This window comes from Camellia sinensis, chromosome 1 (assembly GCF_055761805.1).
Source record: "Camellia sinensis isolate YWXY chromosome 1, ASM5576180v1, whole genome shotgun sequence".
NCBI lineage: Eukaryota > Viridiplantae > Streptophyta > Magnoliopsida > Ericales > Theaceae > Camellia > Camellia sinensis.
The window spans coordinates 254,374,989-254,402,595 of record NC_138961.1 but is presented as its reverse complement, the minus strand read 5'-3'; the positions used below and the strand labels follow the sequence as shown (position 1 = coordinate 254,402,595).

Here is a 27,607-nt window from a genome sequence, read left to right as displayed (position 1 = left end):
TAGATTATATGGATCACGCCAGGTGAAGGTGAGTCCTGCTTTAAGGCTAATGCCTTGATTGGCTTTCCCTCTCTCACGTACTATTGCAGTCGGCCGTCTTGCACCAGTTCTTCCAGGTGATCCTTTAATGCGTAATAACTCTCGGTTTCGTGGCCGTGAACTTTGTGATACTCGCACCGCCTATCCCTTCTTCGCCTGTCGGGTGGCCTTACCATCTTTGACGGCCATTTGAAGAATGGAAGGTGTTGGACTTTGGTCATTATTGCAGTGATTGGTTCTGACAACTCTTTGTACTTCTTGTCGGCACGCCTCGAGCGCCTGCTGTCGACTTGCAGTTGTTCATTCGTCCGGTGGGAGTATTGATCGCTTGATCAGTGAGAGTCTCGCATTTTGTCTCGTTTAACGCATTACCGTGGCTCCGGGCTCGGAGGTGGCACGGAACTTATTGCTTGAGCAATTTCAAGGGGGGCCGTTTGGTTGGACATTTGTCCGGCTTTTATTCTCAAGGCATCATCTTCCACTTTGCAATACTCTTCAACTTTCTTCATCAATGCCCAGACTGTTTTGTGAGGTCTTCTGGTCAGGGAACTGCGAAGAGCACTGTCAGGATGTAGTCCCATTTTGAAGGCGGTGATGGCCATAGAGTCGTTGCAAGCGTCGTCGACGAGGTTGAAGCACTCCCAATAGTGCGCCGAATACGCTCTGAGCGTTTCTCCTGACTGGATCTGCATAGCCCAGAGAGAGTCGGCCTGTTTCGACTGTACCTCGTTGGTGATGAACCTGGCCCTGAAGGATTTCTGTAATTGATGAAAGCTTTTGATCGAAGTCGGCTCCAGCTTGTAATACCACCTGACAGCTAATGGGCCCAGACTACTGGGGAATATGCGGCACATGAGGGCTTCGTTGTCTGCGTGCAATGTCATGGCCTGCTTGTAGTGGCAGATATGATCAGTGGGGTCTGATTTTCCGTCGTAAAGGGTGAATGACGGAGCTTTGAACTTCTTGGGCAGGGCCGCCCTTACAATCCGTCGAACAAAAGGATCGTGTTAGTCCTCTTCATCTGAACTGCTTCGTCTGCGCTTGTTCCTTATATGTAGACTCTTTTCGGAGGAACTGGAAGTTTCGGATCGTCCCTTTTTGTTGAGCTTCGTGGGTAATGAGTTAGAGTCACTATCGGTATCCTTTGGTCAAGATCGAGGTCGTTGTCCACCTGCCCTCGGAGGTCGTTCGGGATCTTAGCGCACGGCTTCTCTGGATTTTGCTACTTCCAGGGCCAAATCTTGATGGAGACGTTCATTTTCAGCGATCATGTTCTCCAGCCTTTGTTCATTCTGCTTTGCTTGTTCCATGATCGCTTGCATTGTCTCTTGCGCTGAAGTCATTGGTGAGTCGAAGTTCAAGGCGCGTCTTGCAGTGATAGTTTCCTTTCCGAGCATATTTGCTAGAGTGAGGTCATCTCTTTGTGCCGTCTCATCAGTGGCTATCAGAGGATCTTCAGTCATGCCTGCCATGGATGTATTTGAGTATTCCCACAGACGGCGCCAATTGTGGAGAAGTGGTTTGGAAATACTCTTCAGATCCTGGGAGATGCTAGTGATCCTCAGCTAGTCACCTAAAAAGATACAAACACACCGGTTGGGACTGCTGGAATTAACACTTCGACGGACAAGTCAGTTCAGACACTCAGAATAGCTTGTTTACTAAGTTAAGCAAAAAATGATTGTTACCTACCTTTCTCAATCCATTGTTCCTGTATTTATACCTGTTCCTTTTGATCCTCGGGGCTAGGGCCTACTTTTTGATCATTGTCCATTCTCTTATTCGGCTCTAAGGATCTACACTTATTCGGCACATGTATTATATTCGGTTTCCCATTCTCATTGGATACAACCGATTAATATCAGTCTTCTAAGGTACGCATCTTCTGATTTTACCATTATTCGGCTCCCACAGGTACAATATCGTTAGAAACATGCATAGCAATGCAAGTGAAGCGGTGCAAGACAATGCAACCTAAGGGTGCAAGACAACGCGGGTGAAGGGTATAAGACAATGCAACCTAAGGGTGACGCATAACAATGCGGAAGGGATGCAAGACAATGCAACCTAAGTGTGATGCAACAATGCGGTGCACTAACAAGTGCTGGAAGGTGCGCAAAATAGCGCAAGCAATGCACTAACAGGTGCAGAAAGGTGCACAAAATAGCGCGAACAATGCATTAACAGGTGTAGGTAAGGTGTGCAAAATAACACGAGCAATGCACTAACAAATACAGGTAAGGTGTGCAAAATAGCGTAAACAATGCACTAACAAATGCAAGTAAGGTGCGCAAAATAGCGCGAGCAATGCACTAACAAATGCAGGTAAGGTGCGCAAAATAACGCGAACAATGCACTTACAGGTGCAGGTGAGGTGTGCAAAATAGCATGATGCAATGATAGTACAGTAAATACAAAGGGGCGACATACTCCAACCATGCTGGAATCATGAGAAGAAGAAAAACAAACAATCAGGCGCGTACACAACGCAACCTGAGATAAACTCCAAACACGCCGAAATCGTGTGAGGAAAAGGACACTCAAACCACATTGAAATCGTGAGAGGAGGTCCAAAAACAAACAATCAGGAACGTGCACGACGCAACCTGAGACAAATTCCAAACACGCTAAAATTGTGTAAAGAAGGAACAAACTCTAACCACGCTGAAATTGTGAGAAGAGGTAAACAAATTCCAAACATGCCGGAATCGTGTGAGGAAGGAACAAACTCTAACCACACTGAAATAGTGAGAAGAGGTAAACAAATTCCAAACACGTTGAAATAGTGTGAGGAAGGAACAAACTCTAACCACGCTGAATTCGTGAGAAGAGGTAAACAAATTCCAAACACGCTGAAATCGTGTGAGGAAGGAACAAACTCTAACCACGTTGAATTCGTGAGAAGAGGTAAACAAATTCCAAACACACTGAAATCGTGTGAGGAAGGAACAAACTCTAACCACGCTGAATTTGTGAGAAGAGGTAAACAAATTCCAAACACGCAGAAATCATGTGAGGAAGGAACAAGAGGAAGAAACAAAGGGACGAATCCCGATGTTTCAGAAAGAAGAAGAAACATAGGGACGCATCTCGGTGTTTCAAAATGGCTCAAGTATTGGAACGTATTCCAAGTGCTCTTAACCGAAAAGGGAGAAACATAGGGACATATCCCGGTGTTTCAGAAGGAGGGAGAAACATCTCTCAGCGTATCACATGCGAGAGAGGAAAAGGGGAAAACCTGTCAGCGCATCACATGTGAGAGAGGAAAGGGCAAATCTCTCAGTGTATCACACGCGAGAGAAGAAAGGTAAACCTCTCAACGTATCACACATGAGAGAGGAAAGGTAAATTTCTCAGCGTATCACACGCAAGAGAAGAAAGGTAAACCTCTCCACGTATCACATGCGAGAGAGAAAGGGGAAAACCTCTCAGCGTATCACGCGCGAGAGAGGAAAGGTATCAGTCAAACTGAACCAGAGCTTGTCTGGATGAACCGTACATACAATATCGTGCATGAAAGAGAAAGAAACTAGATAGGTATAATGCAATACAATGCATGATGCTAGAGGAATGCAACAAACGGACAAAGCGGCGCTTTAGAAAGCACCTCATGAAGTGAGGGGCGGTGAACCGCTCTACTCTGATGAAGATCTCCCCTCGTGTTGTTCGAACTATTACCTTCAACTCACAGTACAAAAGTCCTGAAATGCTGACAAGGAGCACCGTCTGTTGGGGAAACCACGGATGCCACTTTTCTTCCTGGTCATACTCACAACTTTCCCTACTCTCCAACGGGCTGACAGATTAGGTTGGTTCAGTATCCAGAATCGAGGTGCATACCCGCTACCTCAACCTATGGGGCTTCCATACAGATTTCAAACCGGGGATACACCCCTAGGTATTTAAACCAGACTTTAGTCTCAGAAATTCCAAACCTTTGTGTTCTAGGCAACAACCATTCGAACTGTAGTTTCCACTGTCGCAGTTGATCTCCTAGGAACTCATTGCAAACACAGCCAAGATGCCTCTGGCAGGGATTGGTACTTCGGGAGAACACTTCTGATTGTCATTCTGGCTTTGAAGCAGTCAACACAATATTTGGTTTACTTTGAACACACAGCTCGTACAGCACATTGCTTATTCTGGACACACAACTCATACCACAATACTCAGTTTATTCTGCACACGGCTCATTCTGAACAAATAGTTTAATTTGAATAGACGGGATGCAATAACGGGACATGCAGAAGTTGAAACAAACTCAGATGCTCCAAATTTTCCCTCTTTTCTTTTGCTTCGCAGCCCGGAACCCAATGTAGCTTCAGATAGGTCTTCGTTCTACTATTCTCACATGACCCGGGTTGAACCCTGTAGTTTTATGAAAGAACAAATCCTGTTTTGCACAAATGTGGAGAATGGCACAGCACTCTGAGCACAATACGATTTATTTTTGAAATTAAGAAATGAGTTCTTAACCGGGTATTGAGCCTACGACTGAACACAGCGCACTACGACTCAATAAAGAAAAACAAAAGGTAAACAACCTAAACACATCGAAAAACACTCGAAACAAGAATCGAGACAAAACAAAAGACACGACACTCAGACGTGCATAGGGAGCCTGTTTCTTTGGGCATGGTTTCCCACCCTTTTTTACTTGTGATTCTCACATCACTCTGGCACTCAATCTCTATTTTTCTGAAAAAACCCTTTTCCTCACTTTTTCTCTCAACGCACATATCTCTATTCTTCAATCTCTCATTTTTAATCCCTCCCCTGGGTGGTTGATGAATAAACAAGAAGTTGCAGGCTCTTGCCCCTAGCATTCTGCTAGATTCTCATTTTCTTCTGCTCACAACAGTGAACTTCCCCCACAGAGGGGTTGCGCTACAACTAGGTCTGTAGCCAATCTGCAGTTGACATCGGTTACTGATGCCCTTCTGGGGAGTTTGGACGTGATCAGATGTGTCCAGACGAGGGAGTGGAATATCTAGATCCATTCCAATTCATGCTTTGCACTTGGCTTGATTCCTTGTTGCTTGAAGGATGAGATAGCTTTCGGTATTTTGCTGTTAGCTTCAGTTGTCCCCTTTTCTGGCAAGTAGAGTGCCCTTTCTAATGAATGCAGTGCCCTTTCTGGCAAGTACGTTGACAATGGGGAAAGACAGAAAACCTGACTCAACTGTGCCCCCTAGTTCATCATTTTGACCATTTTTTATGTTTTTGACTTTCTACTAAAACAACTTTGACCAATATAAGAGTTAGATTAACATACTTGTTCAACTTTTTGATTTGAAATCATGCAAGTTAGGTTATGAGCACTGCAAATTTTCCTTTTTTAGGTCCAAGAAATGGTCCAATTTTGAAAAAATTGAATAATTTTCGAGAGAATTAGTCAACCTCAGTAAAAATTCTCAAAAACTATTTTTGCAAAACGGCCACCGCTCAACGAGCATGGAACCTACTCTTGAGATGTACAACCTCAGATCCATAACAATGGAAAATTGCCTCTTGTCTGGATGGCACTGTATGGCAACGGAAAGTTGCCCCTTGTTTGAATAGCACCGCAACACACTGTACAGCAACAGAAAGTTGCCCCTTGTCTGGAAAACGTCGCAACATACTGTAATCAGTCCTCAAAGTGACGATCACAACCGAGCTCCCGGATTCGGAGAAGACAAAGATGACCCGTTGAATCTCATAGACAGGACAGTTGAATTTAAAGTGTTTATGGCTGGACTTCAAGAAGAAGTTGCCTACGTATCCCAAACATGGAAATCAAGCCTTACGTAGTTTCGGTTAAGGCACACTCTGGTATTAACCTCTCCTTTTGTGCTCTAACTTTTGCCAAGGCTACCCTTCCGGGTTTTCAACCTTGCGAGCTTTGTTTTTCTTTTATTTTCAATTCTTTTCTCTTTTAATTTCTTTTTCATTTTGCATCTTTTTTTTTTCAAAATTTTTCTTTATTATTTTTTTTTTCTTTTCATTTTTTTTTCTTTTCTTTTTCATTTGCTCTAACTTTTTCTTGGGTCGCCCTTCTGGGTTTTCGGCCCAGCGAGCCTCTCAAGGGTAAAAGTGTTGCTTTGTCCATGTCAAATGGTTTTGGGATCTCGAGGCCATCTGAATCCAGGAGAATGGCTGTTATTTACTGATGATGTTGGAGTCCATCCTATGGGGGTTGAATCTAACCCTAGTGTTGTGGATAGGAACTTGGTTATCCTTCAGTAATACTTTCTTCTTTCCTCCCTTCTGGGATTTGGCATTCTTGTCGATCATTATTAGCTTGAGAAATGTCCTAATTTTGACAAATTGAGCGTATCTGACATTTTTTTTTTTGCCCCTAGTTCGAGGGCTACTTCTCATCCAGCTTTGCAAGCTTTCTTTTGATCACGTCTGACCTTCTTGATCTGACTTTCTTGCCCCTATTTCATGGGCTGCTTCAAATATGGCCATACAAGCCTCACATTGTGGTTGATCGTTGAACATTTTGAATGCAAGTTCAAGGCTTGAAAGCAAAGAGGTTGAGTCTTGAGGCTGAGAGCGATCCCAGGTTGCACAATCTCAAGAGCGATTCCACACAGGTCTTCGCAGGATGGCGCAAAACATTTGTTTTTGAAATCTTTTAAGAAAGCGACTAGTCGCTCGCGCTGAAGACAATGTAGAACCAATCTGGATCAAGCCAGGATCCTTCTCAGTACTCATGTTAACGAACATGATCTCATTCATTAAGGGCTTAGCATGCCTCTCTTTCTCTCAATTGATCAATTTTTTTGCAAATCTCAAGGAATTCCTTCCTCTTTGTTTTCACCACAGTGTTCAAAAAGTTTTGAAAAATATAGGTCAATGCAATGACTTCAAGGCACAGAAAAGACATAATTTTTTAGTCAAATACTGGCATCTTATTCAGAACTTTTGGCAGAACTGGCACAAGGCAGAAGCAAACACAAGAGTGTGAAAATCACTGCTGTTTCATTCAGATCTTCTGGTGTAACTGGCTCCATAGCAAAAACAGACTCAAAAGAAAGCGAAAAGATAAACACAAAACAAAATAGTGATGCCCGAGGTAACACCCTTGGAATCACCTGACTTCTGTACAACAGGACAGACTCGATACAACAAGACATATCCTAATCAAAAAGACTGAGTCAAAACAACGAGACAAACTCAAAACAAAACAATAGAACTGACTCAATACCCAAGTTCGAAAGTACAAAAACTAGCATTCGTAAATGCTCAAAATAGTGCGTGCTAAACGCCACATCCGTAGTAAACTGAGCATCGCCCGCAGGTGGTTCATCCCCTGATCACATCACATTATCCTCTAGGTTCACTAATCCAGTGACGACAGACTTTGCTCAGCTTGGTGGGAGGACGACCCCGTTGTCAAACAAATCATGTACTTCATAGCGAAGAAGGAAGCAATTGTCGGTGTTATGACCAGTTTGTTGGTGGTATGCACAGTACTGGGTAGCGTCATGACTAGGTGGAAGACGACTAGGGAGAGGCCGAGGCTCGAGGGGTTTGAGATGCCCCTTTTTCAGCAAGGATTTGAAGAGCCTTGGACAAAGGCATACAGAGGGCATGGAAGACCCTGCGACCTCGGGGTAGATACTTTGAGGTTTGTGGATTTTTGCTGGGTGCGCTAGAAAAAGGGTCGGCAGGTATTGGCTTGGTCTGCTGATCTTTCCCGGGTGTAGAATTAGGGTTGGAAGGAACAGTTCTGGTACGACGGCCCTTCTCCCAATTTTTTCCTTGGCTTGAACTGCCCTCGTTCTGAGTGACAAAAGCGTCATCCACAGTTTTTGCAACAACTGTGAGCACTTGCTGTTTGTTTAGTCCCCTGGCTTTCAAAGCCTCAACAGCCTGCAGAAGTTGTTCATAGGGATCAGTGTCCGCCTCTACCTTGTTCTTACCACTCGCCTCAGCTTGGTCGAAGGTTTGGGTTGTTACATCAGTGCGAAGTCCCGTTGTTGTCGACATGTCATTGTCGGAACTCGGGATGGTTTCGAGTTGACTAAGTTCAATTACAATTCGCCCCAATAGTGGAGGCTTTTTCGGCATGAAGTTCCCGGCATGTGATGTGATCGATGGCGGAGCCGACATTCCGAAGGCTAGATTAGCCACAGACCTCTAAAGATCGCCAATCATTCCCATCAGCTCAAAAGTGGTGGGCTCACGGGTTTGGAATAATTGGGGTTCCTAGATTGGATGCGCGGCAGGTGACCTGGGCGGGCATTGCATTTCAACATTGGTCTCACCCTGCATGGCGATTCCCTGGTTTAATGCTGCTGCTATGACCACAATTTCTTCTGAATTTTGCGTCATCATGAGTCTGCTGAACTGAACAGAGGTGATGTGACTGGTGACTAACACATCAGATGAACCAGTGAGCCTTGATTGGCCTTTCTCTGCCTTGCCTCAGCGAAGGAAAATACCGGCTGCTCTTGAACTAAATCTCTGACCTGACAAAGTCTATCAACACAAATCCTATGAACTTCGGGAGATATTGGAGCCTTCTGAAGCTACGGTTCCCAAGACTACCATAGTAAAAGAGAAAACAGGCAGCATCTCAGCCCAATTTCACCAGAACAGATGTAAGCATAGCTGCATGACTGTCCTCTCTACTGAAATCTGCCCTAAAATTCTGCCCCAGATTTGATACCCTCAGGCAAAACTGATTTCCCCAAAATACTGATGCCCTCAGGCCTGATACCCAGACTTGCAGACTGATATGCACATTCCTGTAGAGGCACACTCTAAAAGCACATAGCAAGCAAATGCAAGTCAAAAACACCCCTATGTTGGGGTAGGGTTTCCCTGTCCTATCTTGTCAAGAGCTAGGGTTTCACTACGCACGCAGCGGTTTCAAACAACCTATAATCGGGTAAGCAACTTGTACTAGTTTGGAATAGTCACTATGGTTTCCGATATGCACTAGGTCGAATGGTTAAAAAGGGTGCCCCAGTAAAAATCATGGTTTGTGTTCCCGTCGTGGCAGAGCCCGCAACCGGTCAGCCTTATGGCACGCTTCTCAAAGCAAGCCTCCGGCAAACCGTTCAGGAATAGCGTACGGAAAACACGGTGTCCTAGGTGCACTAATGCAAATGCAATGCAAAGAGACACATAAGTGTAGTCAAAACAAGATATCATGTGTTCGAGTCAAGCTCTCCAAACTCCCCAGCAAAGTCGCCAGAAACTGTAGACGCGCTCGAACGTTCCGGGCTCCGCCCACGAAAAAATGGGGTGCGGAAATCCCGTTTTGCTCATTGGGCTTACTACAGTTCAGACTCAATGTCACGGTTCTGAATCTAATCTCGCAAAGTGCAATGCAAGACTGATATATCACCAAAGAGTCCAAATCCGGCAAATCGTTTTGGAAAACTGATTTTATAAAGAAGTGCCAAACATGGACTGCTTTGCCAGATACAGAATCACCACCTAAATATTTTGTTTTGGGGAGAATTTAGGAAACCCTGACTCGTGCCTAAGGCCACGTGTCCGTCATCACCAAAGTTGCCTCAGCTCGGGAACTTGGGTATGAGAGGGGAAGTTCATCCAATGAGCACCCCCACTTGCCCAATCAAAGCATGATATCTTGTTTTTGAAAACACATGTGCTCTTATTCCGGTTAATTAGCTAATCTTACTACGTGATGCGCACAACATACATGTATAGACTAGATCGCCTAATTTGGAGTAAAACATTGCATGTTTGTTTAAAAATGGTTTGAAAGTGCTACTCACAAGTAGACTAAATCAGGGATTTCAATGAATTGTTCCAATACAAGCAATCTAACCTTCACCCACAGGCATTCAGGCAGTTATATCACATAAGCAATTAGCCTCATGGCAAGCATGCTTTCGTGGCAATCAATAACACACATGCAATATGCTAAAGCTTAAACACTCACAGTGTACTCCGAGCGAAAACAAAGAACTAGTTAGAAATCAATGCATGATCCTAGTTCATGTTAAGATGGCTAATACAACACATGCGAAATGCAACTAGAAATAGGCTCGGCTATTCTAAGATGTCATGTGACATGAAACTTGATAATCATGTATTCAACTTGGTATTGAAATACAATGCAGTTAGTATGATGCGCCGAGCTCGGAACATGCAAGACAGATAAATGAATGCACGCATGCAAGCATAAGGTATGCTAAACAAAATATGCCCTAAAACTAACCATCGTAAGCGGTAAGTAAAAGGGAGAAAGACGTGGGGTTGGAAGACATTCACACACTCACGCACACTTATTACAACAATTCGCCCTCTCGATGGAGGGTCCGAATGAATACGCTAAGCTAGCTAATTAACTAACTAACAAGCAAATTAATTATTACACAACCAAATTGAATAATAAGAAATCTACTTACTAATTATTACAACACTTAATTAATTAACAAATTAAGTAAATAAATTAAAAATTGAAGCTAACTAACAAGTAAGCATTAAACTAAGTTGTTCTAGCTCTGGTTAAAGAAGAAGAAGATGCATGCTCGGTTGTCATCCCGAAAAACTCTCCAAATGCTCTTTAGAGGCTCTGTCTGCAGGGTGTCCTTGAGAACTAGCTGTTGGATCTTACCGAAACAGTGCTGAGGAGTGCACCAGTGGCCTGCCGGCCATGAGGAGCTTCTGCTGACCCCCCTGCCGACCAAAAGAAGGCACTGCCGGCCAAGAATGAAGGGCTGCCGGCCAACAACAAGAGGGTGCCGGCCACTGGTGTGCTGTGACACCAAGCTGTAGCAGAGTATAAAACAGAGGAAAGGGAGGGTCTCCCAAGGGTATATACACACTATGCCACCCCAATATCACCTCAAAACATCAGGGGAGAGGCATAATCAGATCCAAGGCCATCAATCACGTATCTTGGTGCATGATGGCCACCGATCCAACTTGTACGAATCTCAATAATGCATGACAAATGAGACACTTAGACCATCCCCTTATCATGAGGAATCAAAGGCGATGGAGACCAAGGATGATTGGCTCACTTCATCACTTCGAATATGAAATGAACCAATCTTCCTCGTGTTCAATACGACATCCGATTGAACACAATGCAAAACATGCCAACAATATAAACAACCTAACAAGGCTAATGTCATGCACAATGCACAATGCTAAGAACAACAACTAGCATACACAATGCTAAATGACAACCAGCATATGCAATGCAATGATCATGGCATACACAAATGCAACGAACTATATGGCATATACAATGCAATGGACTACATGGCATACACAATGCTATGAATTACATGGCATACACAATACTCAATGGACTTAAACCAAAATAGGTAAACCTCAGCCATGCCCAAATTAGTGGCCATAACACCAAAACAAAGGCATGAAAAGACAAGGCATGCATGCACAATGCATTGGCCAATCAACTAGGCCTAAGAGCACAACCCTCAAGAAGGCTCAAGGAGTGATAAATGCGGAACTGTAACAACACTAAATGCACTAAAATTAAGTAAGAAATGATGCCAAATCATTCAAACAAAGCAAGCATGGCATGCAAAGGTCCTGAAGCACGAAGGCTAATACAGAGGACTGCAAACGAGGCATGCAACACATAGCACAAATGCGTGAACTAAGCATGGAAAAAGCTCAAGTAGGTCTTAACAAAGACCAAAACATGCTGAGATGAGGACCCAAAGACCTAGGCATGCAAGAATACAAGCTAAGTCATAAACAAGGCAACAATGCACAATACTCAAAGGCATTTAAAACATGAAAGAAGTGGGAATATAGTCATGCTATGAGCTCTAAAATGAAGTATTAAATGATGCCAAATCATCTAAATAGCTCAAAGATAGCATGCATGAGTAATCAAAACACAAAGCTAGCAAAGCCAATTGCACTACAGCTATACAAAGCATGAAGCATATGACAAAGGAAACCCAAAACAGTCCTAAAACATGTTAAAGTGATACTAAAACATGTATAGAAGGAAGCCAAAACAAGCTAACATGAAGGGCATAAGGCACAATGCACACAAGGCAAATATGGTGGATTACACTACACCTATTAAGACCAAGCGTTGACTGACTTAACCAATAAAAATTAGAGTTATATCATGGCAAAATAACCCCAAATAAGCACTAAAATGATGGCTCGCAAGCTAAGGCATGAAGGCATACACAATGATCCATGTTAAAGCATAAAGGGGGCAAACCATCCAACGCATTGAATAAGTGAAAGATACAAGTGTGTGATCATGAAACATGGACTAAAATCACATTTCACATGATGCCAAATCATGGAAATGCTCCGAGGAATGCACGCTAGTGGACTTGGTGCACAAAGCTAACAAGCTAGAATGCATTATAGCCATACAAAGCAAGGCATGCATGGCCAAAACAACCGAAATCAGAGCTAAAACATGTTAAAACATGGACAAAAGCTTCATGAAGTTAAGCCAAAAGCATGCTAAAATGACATGTCAAAGCATGATGCATGTTACGCTATTCCATGGAAATGCACTACATGTGCATGGAGCATGCAAGGAGCTATTAAACCAAACCCTAACAGAGGTATGACATGGTAAAACAATACCAAGAACATGCTAAAATGGACTTAAATCAAGCTAGAATGACATGCTACTTCAGGAAGCACAAGAGACTAGTTTGTGTGATTTACACTACAAGTGCATTAGGCATGCATGGAGTGAGAAAACCAAGCAAAAACAGTGGCATGCCATAGCAAAATAACCACAAATACATCCTAAGATATGGCTAGCATAAACTTAACAAACATGCTCACACATGAGGCATTCAAAGCAAGTAAACAAGACACAAGGAGAGGGGATGACCCTCTCCTATTTAAGACCCCAAAACCACCTTTCCACCACTAAAAATCCTCTGGATTTTAGTGCTACAAAGGTCATGCAAAGGTTACAACAAGAGCCTAAAGGGGATGGCTCAAAACAAGGCCTAACAAGGCCTAAGAGGGGGTAGATCATCCCAAACGAAAAAGTGACCTTAAACAAACTTTTTAAGCATGCAAAAACAGAACTTTTTCCTGTAGAAAGCTAAGCTTAAAACAGCATGCAAGAAAGGATAAAAGATTCAGCAAGAATGAGGGTTTTAAGGGATAGAAACTCACCCTTGAAGACCTTCTTTAAAACTGCAGCTCCAGCAAGCTTTTCAAGCTCAAATCAATCCAAGAACACCAAAAACAACTTCAAGAAGCCTCAGCAACTCAAGCAAGGTGTTTGAGTGTGTGTTTGTGTGTTAAACTAGGACAAAACTACACTTTTTTAAGCACAAAACAAGAACAAAGAGAGATATAGATACAAAGCTATATCTATCACTCTCAGCCTTTTTTTCTGAACCTCTGAAATGAAGGAGGAGCCTCTCCTTATATAGAAGAAAGGCAATGCAAAGCTTGTGAAACAAGCTTGACAGGAGGCTCATCCCTCCATACAAAGATGAGTGAAAACCAGCTGGCTCAAAAGATCTGGCATGAAATCTGCTGAGACAAAGGGTTCTGCCGGCCATTAGTTGTGGCCGGCAGTGCCTTACTGATGGCTGGCAGGCATCATCAGTAGCAGGCAGGGAAAAGTGCATGGCCAACAATGCCAAACAATGGTCAGCAGTGCCCCATGAGAATCATGCTGAAAGGGCCAACACATGGTCCAAAAATGGGGCAAAAAGGAAACAGGGTTTGGAAAGTTCAAACCTGTGACATTCCGCCGTGAAAGTCAAGTACTCGACGAGCAATCGAACTTGTGGCTGGATGTACCTGCAAGCACAACCAAGTCTTGAGGACGGCCAAAAATGGGGTTTCTACACCAATCAACTTTCGATGGTAGGATAGTGGCCTACTACGGTGCTGACGGGTGACGAAGAATTAGGGTTAGATTCCGGAGAGAGAGCTTGAGAAACGGCTACCACATCTAAGGAAGTCAGCAGGCGTGCAAATTACCCAATCCTAACATGGGGAGGTAGTAACAATAAATAACAATACCGGGCTCTTTAAGTCTGGTAATTAAAATGAGTACAATCTAAATCCCTTAACGAGGATCCATTTGAGGGCAGGCCTGGTGCCAGCAGCCGCGGTAATTCTAGCTCCAATAGCGTATATTTAAGTTGTTGCAATTAAAAAGCTCATAGTTGGATTTTAGGTTGGGTCAACCGGTCCACCCCACGTGTGCACCAGTCGTCTCGTCCCTTCTGCCGGCAATGCGTTCCTGGTCTTAATTGGCCGAGTCGTGCCTCCAATGACGTTACTTTGAAGAAATTGGAGTGCTCAAAGCAAGCCTACGCTTTGGATACATTAGCATGGGATAACATCATAGGATTTCGATCCTATTACGTTGGCCTTCCGGATCAGAGCAATGATTAGCAGGGACAGTCAAGGGCATTCGTATTTCATAGTCAGAGGTGAAATTCTTAGATTTATGAAAGACAAGCAACTGCGAAAGTATTTGCCAAGGATGTTTTCATTAATCAAGAATGAAAATTGGGGGCTCGAAGACGATCAGATACCATCCTAGTCTCAACCATAAACGATATCGACCAGGGATCAACGGATGTTACTTTTAAGACTCCACATGCACCTTATGAGAAATCAAAGTTTTTGGGCTCCAGGGGAAATATGGTCGCAAGACTGAAACTTAAAGGAACTGACAGAAGGGCACCACCAAGAGTGGAGCTTACAGCTTAATTTGACTCAACATAGGGAAACGTACCAGGTCCAGACAAAGTAAGGATTAACAGACTGAGAGCTCTTTCTTGATTCTCTGCGTGGTGGTGCATGGCCGTTCTTAGTTGGTGGAGCGATTTGTCTGGTCAATTTCATTAACGAACGAGACCTCAGCCTACTAACTTGCTCTATAAAGGTGACCCTCCACAACTAGCTTCTTAGAGGGACTATGGCCCTTTAGGCCATGGAAGTTTGAGGTAATAACAGGTCTGTGATGCCCTTAGATGTTTTGGGCCACAAGCGCTACACTGATATATTCAACAAGTCTATAACCTTAGCCAACAGGCCCGGGTAATCTTTGAAATTTCATCATGATGGGGATAGATCATTGCAATTGTTGGTTTTCAACGAGGAATTCCTGGTAAGCGTGAGTCATCAGCTCGCGTTGACTACGTCCCTACCCTTTGTACACACCGCCCATCGCTCTTACCAATTGAATGGTTCGATGAAGTGTTCAGATCACAATGACGTAGACAGTTTGCTATCGGCGACGTCATGAGAAGTCCACTGAACCTTATCATTTAGAGGAAGAAGAAGTCATAACATGGTTTCCGTAGGTGAACCTCCGGAAGGATCATTGTTGATGCCTCTGCGTAGGAGAACGACCCGCGAACTTGTCATATTATCGTTGGGGGAGGAGGAGGCGAGCCGTCAGCTCCTTCCTGTTGCCCCTCGTCAGGAGTGCTCCCTGGGCCCCTCTGAGGGCGGCAAGTGCCATTTCTCGACAAACCAACAAACCCCGACATGAATTTCACCAAGGAACTCGAACCAAAGAGAGCACATTCATGTACTGCATCTCACGAAAATACTAAATAACTCTCAGTAATGGATATCTCGGCTCTCGCATCCATGAAGAACATAGTGAAATGCGATACTTGGTGTAAATTGCAGAATCTCGTGAACCATCGAGTCTTTGAATGCAAGTTGCGCCCGAAGCCATTAGGTTAAGAGCATGTCTTCTTGGGCGTCTCACGTTGTGTCACTCTTTCCCCCGAAGGGATGCGTACGAATGTTGGACCCCCCACGCAAGGTCAGCCTAAAAATGAGTCCCCCGCAGTGAGTGGTGGTTGACAAACCGTTGCGTCGTGTCACACGTGTCTGGGTCATCACTACAGGTCTATCGTGACCTTGTTGCACCACTACCAAGGAGCTTTGATTGAGACCGCAAGTCAGGCAGGATTACCCGCTAAGTTTAAGTATATCAATAAGCAGAGGAAAAGAAACTTACAAGGATTTCCCTAGTAATGGCGAGTGAACCGAGAAGCGTCCAGCTTGAAAATCTAGCAATCCCGTTCTTTGAATTGTAGTCTGGAGAAGTGTTCATAGTGGTGGAACGGGCCCAAGTCCCCTGGAAAGGGGCGCCGGAGAGGGTGAGGGCCCCGTCGTGCCTAGACCCTATCGCACCACAAGGCGGTGTCTGCGAGTCGGGTTATTTGGGAATACAGCCCGAATCGAGCGGTAAATTCTGTCCAAGGCTAAGAGTGCTCGAAATTGTTAGGAGGGAAGCGGATGGGGGCTAACGATACGGCCCAGTCAGATGTGAAACGACGACTAGCCAGTTTGCTAATCGACTCGGGGTGTGGATCGGTGCGGATTGGGGTGAAGGCCAAAGCCTGGACAATCAAAAATCCCATGGAGTCGCCTTTGCCTTGATCGTGGCTGACACCGCGCGCCCTTGGCATGCTTCGACATCTGCGCGCTCTTGGCACCAGCCTGCAAGCTCCTTATCCGACCCGTCTTAAAACACGGACCAAGGAGTCTGACATGTATGTGAGTCAATGGGTGAGTAAACTCGTAAGATGCAAGAAAACTGATTGACAGGATCCCCTCATTTGTTGCACCATCGACCGACCTTGATCTTCTGAGAAGGGTTTAAGTGTGAGCATGCCTGTCGGGACTCGAAAGATGGTGAACTATGCCTAAGCGGGGCAAAGCTAGAGGAAACTCTGGTGGAAGCCCACAACAATACTGATGTGCAAATCGTTCGTCTGACTTAGGTATAGGGGAGAAAGACTAATCGAACCGCCTACTAGCTAGTTTCCTCCGAAGTTGCCCTCAAGATAACTGGAGCCCAGGCGCAGGTTTTATCAGGTAAAGCCAATGATTAGAGGCATCGGAGGCGCAATGCCCTCGACCTATTCTCAAACTTTAAATAGGTAGGACAGGCGGCTGCTCTGTTGAGCCGCACCACGGTTATGGTGCCCAACTGCATGCTAACCTAGAACCCACAAAAGGTCTTGGTCGATTAAGACAGTAGGACGGTGGTCATGGAAATCAAAATCTACTAAGGAGTGTGTAACAACTCACCTGCCAAATCAACTAGCCTGACCCTCAGGGCAAGTGCCCAGCTCCGATGAGTAGAAGGGCGTAGCGGTCGCTGCGAAACCTTAGGCGCAAGCCCAGGCAAAGCAGCCATTGGTGCTGATCTTGGTGGTAGTAGCAAATACTCAAATGAGAACTTTGAAGGATGAAGAGGGGAAAGGTTCCATGTGAACAGCACTTGCATATGGGTTAGTCGATCCTAAGAGTCGAGGGAAGCCCGACAGAGAGCGCGTTCAGCGCAAGCTTTGAAAGGGAATCAGGTTAAAATTCCTTAACCGGGACGTGACGGCTAACGGCAATGTTAGAGAGTCTGTAAACATCGGTGGGGACCTCAGGAAGAGTTATCTTTTCTATTTAACAACCTACCCACCCTGGAAACGGCTCAGCTAGAGGTAGAGTCCAGTGGCTGGAAAAGCACCGCACGTCACGTGGTGTCTGTTGTGCCCCTGGCGGCCATTGAAAATCTGGAGGACCAAGTGCCTCCCACGCCTGGTAGTACTCATAACCGTATTTGGTCTCCAAGGTGAACAGCCTCTGGTCGATTGAACAATGTAGGCAAGGGAAGTCGGCAAAATGGATCTGTAACTTTGGGAAAAGGATTGGCTCTGATGGCTGGTGTAGATGCGCCCGAACGTCCCGGGAAAATCTCGTTTTGTTCATTGGGCTTACTACAGTTCGGACTCCATGTCACGGTTTTGAATTTAATCTCACAAAGTGCAATGTAAGATCGATAAATCACCAAAGAGTCCAAATCCGGCAAATCGTTTTGAAAAATTGATTTTTTAGAAAGAAGTGCCAAACATGGACTACTTTGGAAATACAGAGTCGCCACCTAAATATTTTATTTTTGGAAAATTTAAGAAACCCTGACTCGTACCTAAGGCCACGTGTCTGTCATCACCAAAGTTGCCTCGGCTCGGGAGCTTGGGTACGAGAGGGGAAGGTCATGCAATTAGCACCCCCGCTCGCCCGATCAAAAATCGGCCTTTACTAACATGATATGTTGTTTTTGAAAATGCATGTGCTCTTATTCCGGTTATTAGCCTAGAATTACTATGTTATGCGCACGGCAAACAAGTATAGACTAGATCGCCTAAGTTGGAACAAAACATCTCATGCTTGTTTTTGAAAGCAGTTTGTTACTCGCAAGTAGGCTAAAATGCGGATTTTGCCACCCTCAAGTGGGCTTAGAAAAAAAATGGTGATTTGCCACTCTCAAGTGGGCTTAAAACTCGCAATCAATGATTTGTTCCAATTCAAGTAATTCAACATTCACCCACAGGCAATCAGGCAGTTATATCACATAAGTAGTTAGCCTCATGGCAAGCATGCTATCATGGCAGTCACTCACACACATGCAAGGATGCCAAAGTATAAACACTCACCGAGTACTCCGAGCCAAAACAGAAGCTAGTTAGTAATCAATGCATGATCCTAGTTCATGTTAAGATGGCTAATGCAACACATGCAAAATGCAACTAAGATAGACTCGGTTATTCTAAGATGGCATATGAGATGCTACATGTAACATGTATTTAACTTGGAATTGAAATACAAAGCAGTTAGTATGATATGCCGAGCCCGGTACATGCAAGACAGATGAATGAATGCAAACATGCAAACATAAGGATGCTAATTAAAACATGACCTAAAACTAACCATCATAAGCTGGTAAATAAAAGGGAGAAAGAAGTGGGGGTTGGAAGACATGCATCACACACACGCACACTTATTACAAAATTCGCCCTCTCGATGGAGGGTCCGAATAACAAGCTAACTAGCTAATCTAATTAAACTAGTTATTACATAACGAAATGAATAACGAACTACAGCCAATTATTACACAACTCTAACTAATTAACAAATTACCTAAGTTAGCAATTAAATAAGCATATAAACTATATGATGTATGCTGCCTCAGCTCTGCTTTGGATGACAAAGGATGCATGCATGCTCGAGTCGTCTTGTTCGGCAATCCCTCGCGACGCCCCAACTTGCCTCTGTTTGCAATTGGTCCCAGAACACTACACAAAGCTCCAGAACGCTGAAACTCCATCAGGGGAACCTGCAGGGATGCTGCCGACCAGTTGCTGGCATTGGAGACCACTTGCCGACCACTTTTTGTGGTCAAAACCAGAAAAAGTGGTCAGCTAGCCACTTTATCTGGTCAGCCGACCAGTTTTTGCTGCTGGTTTCTGGTTTGCTGCAACAGAGAGCAAGAAAGGGGCATGGCAAAGTATTTGTAGACGTCCCCGAACGTCCTGGGAGGGAAATCTCGATTTGTTCATTTGGGCTTACTACAGTTCGGACTCAAATTGTCACGGTTCTTAATCTGAACCAAAGAGTCCAAATCCAGCAAATCGTTTTGGAAAACAGATTTTTGTAAAGAAGTGTCAAAGATGGACTGCTTTGCCAGATACAGAGTCGCCACCTAAATATTTTATTTTGGGGGAATTTAGGAAACCCTGACTCGTTTGCCTAAGGCCACGTGTCCGTCATCACCAGAGTTGCCTCGGCTCGGGAACTTGGGTATGATTGGGGAAGGTCAGCTATGAGCACCCCCTCTCGTTCGATCCGAAGATTGGCCTCTACTAACCATGATATCTTGTGATGCGCACAGGAAAAAAGTATAGACTAGATCGCCTAATTTGGAACAAGGCATCGCATATCCGTTTGTTTGGAAATGATTTGAAATTTGCTACTCATGAGTAGGCTAAAACACGGATTTCAATGAGTTGTTCCAATTCAAACAATCCAACCTTCACCCACAGGCATTCAGGCAGTAATATCACATAAGCACATAGCCACATGGTAAGCATGCTATCATGTTAACATTCACACTCATGCGAGATGCTAAAGCATAAATACTTACATCGTACTCCGTGCCAAAGCAATGAACTAGTTAGTAATCATGCATGATCCTAGTTCAAGTTAACAAATGGCTAATGCATCGCATACTGAATGTCATTAGAACAGGCTTGGGTAATCTGAGGATGACATGTGAAATGCGATAACTCGATGCACGTATTCAAGTTTGGAATTGAAATACTATGCGGTTAGCATGATGCGCCGAGCCCGGTGCATGCAAGACTGATGAATGATGCACGCATGCATAGCATAAGGTATGCTAAATTAAACATGCACTAATACTAACCATCAAAGCAGGTAAGTAAAAGGGAGAAAAAAGTGGGGGTTGGAAGACATGCACACACTCACCCACACTTACTACAAATTCGCCCTCGCTCGGAGGGACAAAAAGAATAATACACTTTAATTAGCCTACAAGCTAATTAAATAATTTACAGACCACCTAATTAATTAACAAATCAATTAAGCTAAGGAAAGCATTAAAAGGCCTCGGGAAGAGGGATGCACGCGTGCTCGGATTGGCTTCGCCCAGAAATCCAATGCTATGCACAAGCTGCCTCTGTTTTCCCTGCTCTGCTCCTCTGAAAATGGCACAATTCCCAAGGTATACCTTATGAATACTAGGGAATGCCACTGGCCATGAGGAATGGTCATCGGCCAAATAGAAGTGGTCATCGACCATCTATGGAGTTATCGGCCATCAATAATTGGTCGATCGGCACTTGATGTAGTCAACCAGCCAAAGCTTCCTGCAGAACCTGTTTCAACAGCAGCAGAGGGCAAAACAAGGCATAGCAATGCATTTCAAGCAAATGTGTGCACCAATACACCCCTTATCATGTTATGACTCAAAGGGGGATAGTACTCGATTCTCGGACCACCAATCACGCATTTCAATGCGTGATGGCCCAAGAAACCAAGTTGTGCACTTTCATGTCAAATGAAATGCAAACCAAATAAGCACATAAAGGCCCAACCTCTATCACTTGATTTCAAGAGGCGAGGCATGCATGTTCAATGCAATGCACCCTAGGCGTGGAAACTAAGTAGGCAACATGAACATGTGGCAAGCATGGAAAGCATATAACAAGTATGCAAGCTATTTGAGCATGCAAGATGCAATGCCAACATGCAAATATGCAAAACATGTGGCATGTTAAGCAATCAAACCAAAGATGAGAATGCATGCCAGATGCACTATGATTCAAGCATGCAACACATGCGGTAGGCCAAGTATTCAACAACACACCAGGCGAGCATGCAACAACACGCGAACAATGGACTCATACCAAGGTGGACAGCTCTCTACTAAGCCCAAACAGTGGCCAAAGGCTATGGAAATGGGGCCAAATGCACATACAAGCATGTATGCATACATGATCCAATTCCTAAGCATCAAAAGGCAACTTTTAAGCACACTAAAAGGGAGGACAACCATGGACTAATGGCATGCATACTAAGCTCTAAAATCACGTTATAAAAGGTGCCAAACCAAGTAAACAAGACAAACTAAGCATGCAACGATGTCCGAAACTCAAAGTAAGCTAAGGGGCTTAAACCATGGCCATACCAACCAAGCCTCACAAGGCTAAGAGGACTTAAAGTAGTCCCAAGGCAGACCTAAACAAAGCTAAGGACATGCCTAGATAGCATCTAAGTGGCCTACACATGGAAGCATACGAAAGAGGCCAAACTTGGAGCACAAGATTACAACCTTTTAAAGCATTAAGGGAGCATCAAATGCAAGCATACAAGCATACCATGGAGACTGAAATGATGCTATAAGTGGTGCCAAACCACTGAAACAAGCTAAACAATGCATGCTAAACACTCACACAATCGAGGCTAGCAAGCCAAAATGCAAGGTGGCTATATAAAGCAGGTCAAGCATGGCCAAAGAAATTAAAAACAGAGCTAAAGCATACTAAATCATGCATAAAATCTTCACAAAGCTTGGCCAAAATCATGCTATAACAAGGCTCGAAGCACAAAGTATGTTAAGGCAAATTCATGGCATTACAAGACAAGTATGCTAAGCATGCATGGTGTGTCTAAACCAACTAAAAACAGTGCTATATCATAACAAAATAAGCACAAATAACACTTAAGACATGGCCAACATGAACTTAAAAATGGTACTCAGACATGAGGCTAAAATGGCACTTTTTGAAGGCAACAAGGAGAGGGGATGGCCCTCTCCTTCTTAGGACCTTAAAGCACCATCTCCACCACTGAAACCCCTGAAGATTTCAGTGGTGAGGAGGCCCAAACAAGGTGGTCTCGGAGCTCACCAAAATAGCACAAAATGGGGGCCAAACAAGGCCTAAGAGGGGTCAAACAACCCCAAAGCTCAAAGCAACCTTAAACAACTATTTTAATCAAGTAAAAACAAGACTTTTATATGTTATACACTAAGATCAAAAACAGATGCAAGGTAGGCAAAAAGACTATGCAAAAATGGGGTATTTAAAGGTAAAGTTCTTACCCTTATAGACCTCTTCAAGAACAGCACTCCAGTTGTTTTCCTTAGCTCAAAACTAGCTCAAAACTAGCTCAAAACTTCAAGAACAACCTAATGGCTCCTCAACAACCAAGGTAAGGTGTAAAACTAGGTATTTGTGCACAAAAGCAAGGACAAACACACACTTATACACAAAGAGATGGAGATATAGAGATAGAATAGATACACTATGGCTAACCCTAATCCAGACCTCTAGAACTCAACCCTCTAACCCTTGAGGAGGGAGGAGAAGCCCTCCTCTTATAGAAGATCACTCTTGCAAAGCTTACAAGACAAGCTAAGCAAGAGTGAAATCCCTCCATGCACGTGTATGGAAGGGGTGCAAGGTGTGTGCCAGCTAGCATAGCTGGCATAAAAATATCTGCAAAAGCAGATGCACAGTGGTCGGCCAGCCAAAAATGACAAAATGGCAAAATACATGGTCGCCCGACCACAAAGAGTGTCGACTGACCAAACATATGGCCGATGGCAACAAAACAATGGCCGGTGGCCTCAAGCCATGGCCGGTGAGGTGTGGGGGTGGCCCACAAGCCACTCTCTGCCCCTCAAAACCAAAACACAAGTGTTTGGTGCAAAACCAAACACAAAACAGTCGAGTCGAGAGATCCTGAGGCAAGGCGCATGGCCGAGACCTCCGAGAACTCAAGATGAACACAAACATGGATGATCACCGAGTGTTCAAATAGTGACGTCCAAGTCTTGAGGACGGTCAAAAATGGGGTGTCTACACACATATGTGCACAACTATCCTCCCTATCATTACATAAGCTCAAGGGAGAATAGTTCTCGATCCTCGGGCCACCAATCACGCATCTCGATGCATGATGGCCGAGGAGCCAAATTGCACGACTCAATGTGAAATGAATGCGCACACAAACACATAAAGCCCAAAACTCCATCATGTATAGTCAAGAGTGTCGGCGACCGAGAATTGAGGCACGTTTCATCACTTCAAGTATGAAACGTCCCTTGTTTCCCGTGTTTAGACTAACGCCTATTCCAAACACAATGCAATAAACATGGCATGCACAATGCGACTCAATCATGCAACTTGATGCAATACAACTTTGACATGCAAGCATGCAAGGGATAAACATGCAAACATGCAAGAGATAAACATGCAAACATGCAACTAGCATACACAATGCTATAAACTATATGGCATACACAATGCTCATGACACTAGCATACACAATGCACATGGTAACTAGCATACGCAATGCAATGAACATGGTATGCACCAATGCAATGATCGATCTTGTAACAACATGGCATGCTCAATGCTATGAACCACATGGCATACTCAATGCACAATGGACTTAAACCAAAATGGATAGGCCTCAGCCATGTCCAAATTAGTGGCCATAACACCAGGACTAAGGCACCAAAAGGCAAGACACACATGTACACATATTGGTCCACAAGCTAGGCAACAGGAACATAACCCTTATTGGCACTCAAGAGGTGACAAAAGTGGGATCATGTCAAGTCTATATGCTCTGAAATTACATGCAAAGTGAAGCCATATCATGCAAATAGCTCAAATAAAGCATGCCAAGAGACTTGAAATACAAAGCTAGTCAAGGGCTTTACACTACAACCATACCATGCAATGCTTGAATGACCTAAAGCACTGAAAACAGACCTAATGCAGGTCAATATGGTAGCAAAAACATGCTAGGCTCGCAACAAAGATGGCAAGAAAGATAGGCTCTGGAATTAGCCCACAAACAAGACATGAGGGCATAACTCTTAAACACAATGAGAGCATGGCAGAAGTTTATGGTCAGAAATTACCTACCAAATGATGCCATGCCATGCAAGAGGCTCAAATATGACATGCTAGGGGTCCCATAGTGCAAGGTTAGCAAAGCCAAATGCACTATAGCTATGCAAAACCAAACATGCATGACCAAAATCAATTAAAGCAGACCTCAAGCATGTTAAATCAAAGCCAAAAATGTGCTGGAGTGGAGTCAAAACATGCTAGAATGATAAGCCAAAACATCATGAACACAAGACTAGTAAGCAAGATTTGTTCTACAAGTACATGGAGCATGCAAAGGACTACCAAATCAGCTAAAAATAGAGTCATGACATGTCAAATGATGACCAAAAATCTACTGAAATGAAGCCAAAACATGCTAGCAAGACAAGCTATTTTGATGAGCCACAAATGGGATTACACTACACATACAAGAAGCATGCACAAGATGACCAAACCAGCCATGGACAGAGTCAAGGCAGGTCCTAAAAGTCACAAAAAAGGGGCCTGAACCAAGTCTCAAAAGTAAAGGGACACATGCTCCTTTGATAGGCCAAAAACTCAAGCGAACAAAACCAAAAGAGAGTGGGTCACCCCCCTCTGATTTGAGGCCTCAAAACCACATGCCTACCACTGAAAATCCACTGGATTTTAGTGGTAGAAAGGTCATGCAAAGGTTAGAACAAGAGCCAAAAGGGATGGCTCAAAACAAGGCCCAACAAGGTCTAAGAGGGGGTGGACCTCCCCCAATGCAAAAATGACCTTAAACAAACATCACAAGGACTGAAAAAAAAAAAAAAAAAAAAAAAAAAAAAAAAAAAAAAACAACTTTTTCTAGTAGGAAGTTAAGCTCAAATCAGCATGCAAATATGGCTAGGAGAGTAACCAAAAGCAAAGCTTAAAGAAGAGAAAATGGGGTTACCCATGAAGCACTGCAAAACTAGCAGGTTTCCTGAGCCAAAACCAACTTTTGAACTCCCACAAGACCCTCCAGCAACTCAGCAACAAGGTAAGAGTGTTTGGCTAAGAGGTTGTGTGCACAAATGAAGGAATAACACTCTTTAAGGCACAAAATATAGAGGGAGAGAAGAATATAGAGAGGGAGATGTATCTATCACCCTTAGCCAACTTCAGAACCTGAGACAAGAGAGAGAGCCTTTTCTCTTATAGAGAAAGTTTGAAGCTAGATGCAATCCCTCCATACACGTGTATGGAGGATGCAATCTGTGCACTCCAGCTGGCACAGCTGGCATCCACAACACCTGTAGAATATGCAGGAAGACCGCCGATCAGTTAAAGTGGTCGGCCAACCACTTTTACTGGTCAGCCAACTAGTTTTTCTGGTCAGCAGAAAAATTTTGCCTTCCAAGTCAACTTCAAATGGCCATAACTCCTTCATATGAACTCCTTTCCAGGTCATTCTTGTGTCCAAATTGAAGCCCCAGAAGTAATCTTTCCATGGAGCCAGACATGCATCAAAATTCTAACTGTACAAAAAGTTATTCCTATTTTGGTGAAGCTGCGCAGTTTTGGTCCTACCCGGATTCATGTCAAACTTCTCCCAAACTAGTTTTCTTTTCTCCTTTCCTCTTTTCTTCAACTCCAAACCCCTAAAGAAAGTGTTTTGAAAGATTTTTCAAAGATTTCATCTCTTTCATTCATTTCCACTTTGTCCCTTCTCCGTTTACCGAAAAGCGCAACATTTAACAAAATACGAGCGTCAGAACATCGTAGGAACTTTATTTTCAAAACAACTTGAAAGAGAGGGTTTCAAGGTCTAAAATCTTCTGATCAAGATTGTTTTGGTCCAAAAGGGGTATGAAGTTAGGATTTGACTCTCTCCTTGCCAAAGAAACTGAACCTTTGCCCTGCACACCTTTCTTCACCAAGTAAACCATCAGTAGTGACCAAGTCTTAAGGGCGGTCAAAAATGGGGTGTCTACAGCTGGGCACTAGAGTCCCAATCCCAAACCCGTCGGTTGTCAGCAAACTACACTCGCTACTCTCGGAGCGAGAGCAGGTCGTTGCGTGTCGGCCGGGGATGGACTGGGAACGGCTCCTCGTGGGGCCTTCCCCAAATAGTGAACAGTTGACTTAGAACTGGTACGGACAAGGGGAATTTGACTATTTAATTAAAACAAAGCTTTGCAATGGTCCTTACGGATGATCATGCGATGTGATTTCTGCCCAGTGCTCTAAATGTCAAAGTGAAAAAATTCAACCAAGCGCGGGTAAACGGCGGGAGTAACTATGACTCTCTTAAGGTAGCCAAATGCCTCGTCATCTAATTAGTGATGCGCATGAATGGATTAACGAGATTCCCACTGTCCCTGTCTACTATCAATGTCTACTATCTAGCGAAACCACAGCCAAGGGAACGAGCTTGGCAGAATCAGTGGGGAAAGAAGATCCTATTGAGCTTGACTCTAGCCCGACTTTGTGAAATGACTTGAGAGGTATAGGATACGTGGGAGCCAAAAACGGCAAAATTGAAGTACCACTACTTTTAGCATTATTTTACTTATTTCGTGAATCGAAGGCGGGGCACTGTCCCTCTTTTTGGACTCAAGGCCCGCCTCGGCGGACCAATCCAGGCGGAATACATTGTCAGGTGGGAAGTTTGGTTGGGGCAACACATCTGTTAAAAAATAATGTAGGTGTCCTCAGATGAGCTCAACAAGAACAAAAATCTTGTATGAAACAAAAAGGTAAAAGCTCGTTTGATTTTGATTTCTAGTACGAATACAAATTGTGAAAGCGTTGCCTAACAATCCTTTAGACCTTCGGAATTTGAAGCTAGAGGTGTTAGAAAAGTTGCCATAGGGATAACTGGCTTGTGGCATCCAAGCATTCACAGAGACGTTGCTTTTTGATCCTTCGATGTCGACTCTTCCTATCATTGTAAAGCAGAATTCACCAAGTGTTAGATTGTTCACCCATCAATAGGGAACACAAGCTCGATTTAGACTGTCGTGAGATAGGTTAGTTTTACCCTACTTGTACGGGGAGCAAATATTCCGCCTAGCCCATACTCCTTTCTACCAAGCTCCTTGTCCGTCCGATCAACCTGTGAACACAACAGCGGTGAGCTACCCGGCAGTGTGTGGCCAGAAAACCCCTCCGACGGTCAAGTTAGCACACACTCAGAGATAGAGAGAGATGAGAGACTTGAATGTATAGATTTATCTCACCAAATTATGTTTCATCCCCAGCATGGGGGGTGCAGACACGCTTATATACTTTCTGCGCCCAAACCTGCTCCCATTAGTCTCTGAACACGTGGTGCTGCTCTCCCATCTGTCAGCACAAATCCCGCAATCACCACCTAACCAAACTGTCAGGCTATATTAGCAGAGCCTGGCAGACCGGCGGAA

General features: G+C 44.0%; 1 non-coding gene and 3 pseudogenes across 1 annotated transcript; all 4 read left to right on the top strand.

Moving 5' to 3' along the window:
- The first annotated feature begins 14,641 nt into the window (after positions 1–14,641).
- Positions 14,642–15,329, top strand: LOC145806376 (18S ribosomal RNA; annotated as a pseudogene).
- A 242-nt stretch (positions 15,330–15,571) lies between these two features.
- Positions 15,572–15,727, top strand: LOC114292707 (5.8S ribosomal RNA). The gene has a single exon (XR_003639831.2). It is a non-coding gene; the product is annotated as a 5.8S ribosomal RNA (ribosomal RNA).
- Positions 15,728–15,939: 212 nt separating this feature from the next.
- On the top strand, positions 15,940–17,619 carry LOC145806382 (25S ribosomal RNA; annotated as a pseudogene).
- An 8,515-nt stretch (positions 17,620–26,134) lies between these two features.
- On the top strand, positions 26,135–27,239 carry LOC145806384 (25S ribosomal RNA; annotated as a pseudogene).
- Positions 27,240–27,607: the final 368 nt, after the last annotated feature.